This window comes from Orycteropus afer, unplaced genomic scaffold, assembly GCF_000298275.1.
Source record: "Orycteropus afer afer isolate SDZICR_OR568_19922 unplaced genomic scaffold, OryAfe1.0 scaffold00099, whole genome shotgun sequence".
Taxonomy (NCBI): domain Eukaryota; kingdom Metazoa; phylum Chordata; class Mammalia; order Tubulidentata; family Orycteropodidae; genus Orycteropus; species Orycteropus afer.
In genome coordinates, this window is record NW_006921686.1 from 5,053,898 (window position 1) to 5,059,041 (window position 5,144).

Sequence of the window (5,144 nt, forward strand, 5' to 3'; positions counted from 1 at the left end):
GAGAACCCGCCCATTTCACAGATCACACAGGGAGTAGGGGTCTGTACCAGCCTGTGGACTCAGGCCTGTCTGCTTCCTTGGGCCCTTCAATCACCCCCACACCCCCAGGCTGTCTCTAAAAGGTGTCTGGGATGGGTTAGAGACCACGTTCCCCAAGTATGAACACCCTGAGATCTGGCTGTGTGACCACAGAGATGTGGTCTGCCTCTTTGGGCCCAGGTTTTCCCCAATGTAAAAGGGGAGAGGACATTTGACTCCTCTTGGCTCCACCCAGATAACACCCCAGCCCTCCCCTGCCCACGGAAAGTGCCTAATGGCCTCTTGCCAGAAAGTCATGCTCCTTGTTGCTTCCTTGGCTTTGCCTTCTGTATCATTGTCTGGAGCTCTAGTGGTGGCATAGTCCCTAAGGCACTTGACTGCTAACCAGAAGGCTGGTGGTTCAAACCCACAAGCCACTCCTCAGAAGGAAGATTGGCCAATGGTCTTCCGTAGTGATACCGCCGAAACCTGCGACACAGTCCAGCTCTGCAGTACCAGCGGTGTGCCCACTGGGGACCCTGGAGACAGCCTGGGCTGGGGCTGGGCCTGCCAGGAAGACCAGGGTGGACGGGGGAGGCAAAAGGTTTAGCATTGGGAGGCCTTAGGATGAGATTCCAGGAATGGGAAAAGAAATCCTTAAATGTGATTTTTTTGGGCATGATGGTGTTAGAATGAAGGGGGCTGGAGTGGCCAAATTTGCCTTACTCGGCCACCTTCCGGTCGCTCCCTTTTCCAGCCCATAGAATCAGGAAAGCCAATCATGGACGGGTAAGGGTAAATACGTCATCGGTTGCTAGGACTCCACAGGGCGGATTTGCCACCCACGGCACCTCTCCTGGGAGAACTTTTGAAGCTCACCTGCGGGGTGGAAGTGGGGCCTCCACGACACTAGAGAGACCGGCCACAGAAGGGACCCCAAAGTTCTCAAAAGTCCTCCAAGCTTGAACCCCAGGCCTGCAGTCAGCTTCACGCTTCCAAATCCCAAACTCCGCAAATCCTGTTATCCCATTTTTACCTTCCAAAGCCAAGGACAGAAGCAACACCAGGATCGGAGGCGACAGGAGGAGCTTCCTGGTGCAGCAGGGGCCACTCTGGAGGAGGAGGCAGGGTGGGGGTGACCAGGAGCAGCCCCTCTCCTTCCCCGCAGCGGCTCCACCCCTCTGTTGCGCTCATGGCAGGGGCGGGGGTCCCTCCCAGGGGTCCAAGACTCACCTGGATCTGACGTAAGAGGGCAGGATGGGAGAACTTGGACAACTGCCCTCCGCCGCCGCCCCATCCTGTGTGTGCCTTTATCTGGCTGGGGAGGGGTGGGGCGGGTTCTTTGCCCCCCCAACCTTTTCTTCTCTCCACCCCTAATTGGGGGAGAAGAGTGCTGAGGAGACATCCAGGTACCCCGTTAGGTCTGGGAAGACCCTTGTTGTTTAGCGCCTTCACCTCCAAATCTCCCTGACTGTGGGGGGGCCTCAGACTCCAGAGCACCCAGCCCCCCCCCCAGGACACAGCCCTCATCCCTTCCACAGGGTCTCTCACCTCAGGGGACTCTCCCCTGCCCTCCACTCATCTACCAGCCTCAGAGCTGTCTCAGGAGCCCCGGTGAGGGGGCAGCTCATTCCCCGACTCACCCTGTGTCCCCGGGCCCTCTCTTCCATTCCTTTCTTAGCAAGTCTTCTCAGTTCAAAAGACACTTACTCTTTGCCTCAGGGGGCCACCCAATCAACCCTTCACACTCTGACTGCCCCTGCCATCCCCATCCGTCTTTCAAACAAGCCCTTCAAGCTCCCCACCACATGCACCTGCACCCAGACCTCCCTCAAGGTGCTTAAAGCATTCTGCTGCTAACCCAAAGATCGGCAGTTCGAATCCACCAGCTGCTTGTGGGAGAAAGATGAGGTAGTGTGCTTCTGTAAAGATTTACAGCCTTAGAAATCCTATGGGGTCCCTATGAGTCAGAATCGACTTGATGGCAGTGGGTATGGTTTGCTTCCATAAAGATTTGCAGCCTTGGAAACTCTATGGGGGCAGTTCTACTCTCTGTCCTGTAGGGGTGCTATGAGTCGGAATGGTTGGAAAGGATGCCATGGCAGTGGGTTTGGATTGGGCTTTGCTTCCATAAAGATTTCCAAAAACCAAACCAAACTTACTGCCAATGAGTCAGATCCGACTCATAGCGACCCCTCCTTGGGTTTCCGAGGCAGTATCACTACAGAAGTAGATTGCCCAACCTTCCTTCCGAGGAGTGGCTGGTGGGTTTGAACCTCCAGCCTTCTGGTTAGCAGTCAAATGCCTTAGGCACTATGCTACCAGAGCTCCCCCATAAAAAGTGCAGCCTTGGAAACCCTATGGGGCAGTTCTAGTCTGTCATCTAGGGGCGCTGTGAGTCGGAATTGACTCAACAGCAGTGGGTTTGCTTTTGTTGTTAACAGCTCCTCAATCTTCCTCTTCGCTAGGGGAATCTCTTCAGGCAGTCCAAGCCCCAAAACCTCAGCTGTGAGGCTCCTGATGTGTGCCCCCAGGCCCTCCCAGCATTCCCTTCACTCCCAGACTCCTCCCCAAGCCATGAGGCCCTGTTGTTGTTGCTATATGCTGTGGAGTTGGACCCGGCTCATAGTGACCCCTCCTTGGGTTTCTGAGGTGGTATCACTACGGAAGTAGATTGCCTCATCTTCCTCCCGAGGAATGGCTGGTGGGTTTGAACCGCCAGCCTTCTGGTTAGCAGTCAAGTGCCTTAGGCACTACGCTATCAGAGCTCCCATGAGGCCCTGTAAGCCTCCCATTCACTCACCCAGGCCCCCTCTTGATCAGCTGACCATCCTGGCACTGAGCCCCCTCCTCCTTTAACCTCTCCCCTCCTACCACCTCATCCGTCCCCCAGGGCTGGAGTCCAATGCCCCTGCCCCACTCCCTTCCCTGTCTTGGGCTGTTTTTGACCGACAGTGATCCTGGGCAGCTGGGGAGGGGAGGTTGGCTGGGTCTTGCAGCCCCCCACCGCCCATCCCAACCGCGTGTCAGAGCCTGGGGGTGGGAGGGACGATTGTGAAAGGCCTGGCACAGACATCAGGACCCTGGCAGGATTGCAACACCCTTTGTCCAGCTCAGCGCTTCCAGTACCCAGCGTCTTCCCAGACATCTGCTTCCCCGTGAACCCAGCACACCCCAAACATCCACCAGATGTCTGCTGTCCCCACCCCACAAGACCAGGGTCATAAACAACCGCCTGCCTGCCCGCCCACCCGGTCTCTTCCACCCTCACCCTGGCCTCTGTGCTGTGCTCGGTTGCCATGGAGTAGAGGCTGACTCCTAGTGACCCCATGGGCACAGAGTAGAACTGCCCCATAGGGTTTTTGGGGCTGTGGCCTTGAACAAGCAGATTACCAGGACTGTCTTCTGAGTCTCCCTGGGTAGCTTTGAACCACCAACCTTTTGGTTACTAGTTAAATGTTTACAGTTTGTGCCACACATGCCCTCCTTCTCAGCTACAAACTCCAAACCACACTCACCGCCATGGAGTCAATTCTGACTCATAGCGACCCCCCACTGGGTTTCCAAGGTGCTAAATCATTACGGAAGTAGATTGCCAGGTTTTCCTTCCTTGGAGTGGCTGGTGGGTTTGAACCACCAACCTTCTCATTAGCCGTCATATGCCTTAGGCACTGCACCACCAGAGCTCCTCAGCTATTGAAAAAAAAAAAAACAACAACCAAACTCACTGCTGTCAAGTCTATTTCCACTCATAGTGACCCCTCCTTGGGTTTCCGAGGAGGTATCACTACGGAAGTATATTGCCCTATATTCCTTCCGAGAACTGGCTGGTGGGTTTGAACCGCCAGCCTTCTGGTTAACATTCAAATGTCTGAGGCACTATAGAACTTCCATTTTTCAGATGGGGTAATGGAGGAGCAGTCAAGACATCCAACAGGTCACTGAGGAGCTAAGCAAGACGGGCTCTTTGCCGCCCTCTCCCCTTCCCAGACTCCAGGCTGTTTTCCTTCATCCCCGAATCCCTGTGGGGAGCAGCCCCTCCCCCCAGCACCCACTTCCGGCCTCTGTTCTGGAATCTGCCTGCTCCAGGCCTTTCTCCACTCTCTTGGCCCGAAGAGGCTGCGGTGCAGTGGGGCACCCTTCTTTGCTAACATGCCTTCCTGGCTCAGAAATACACAGAACCTCTGAGAGGCCTTAGATAAGACATGCGGATTCATGGTTCAGCTCTTCAAAGGGAAGACATGGCTGGTACCACCTCCCTCATGGACATCTGAGGAAAACAGGCTCTGTCTGAGAGGACGGCCACCCCCCACAACCCCCGCACCAGGCACACAGTGAGTCAGCAGCAGCCCGGGCCCCATGTCTCTGTCCCTGGGAGGAGAGCCCGCCTCCAAGGGGTGCTCAGGGCAGCAGCGCCAGGGAGACTGCCATTTGGAACAGGAGGAGCCAAAAGCAGGCAGAGGGCCTGGCAGAGGCACAGGCCCAGGAGATAAAAGTTCAGGCCTCAGCCTGTCCTGAAGTGAGAGCCAGCCTCCCCTTGTCTGAGAACTGAGGGGGTGGGAGAGGCAGAAAGTGCCCCAGGCTCTCTCACCTCTCAGGGGGGCCAACTCCCACCTCCCACCCAGCCCCAACCTCCACAGGGCATGGCGGGGACCCTCATGGGGGCAGTAGGGGTGCCTCTTCTTTTTTTCCCCCACCTGCACCCAGCACCCAATAGGCTCATTGGAAGAGACAAGAGGTAGACAATAGAGCTGGAGGAGAGAGGGTGCTAAGGGCAGAGCAGGCCAGCCTGCATGTGGGAAGAGAGGAGCAAAGCCAAGAGCCAGGTGAACTGCGCACGTAAACATGGCGGACACAGTAAACGTTTGGTCTATGTATCTCACCTCCATATTTTTTCTTTCTTTTAAAGCATATATATAAAAGTGAAGGAGCTCTGGTAGCGTAGTGCCTGAGGCATCTGACTGCTAACCAGAAGGCTGGCGGTTCAAACCCACCAGCCACTCCTCGGAAGGAAGGTTGGGCAATCTACTTCTGTAGAGATACCGCCTGTCAGACGAGGCCAACTCGACAGCACATAACAACAACAAATATAAAAGTGAGAGGCAGGGAAAAGCAGAAACAGGAAG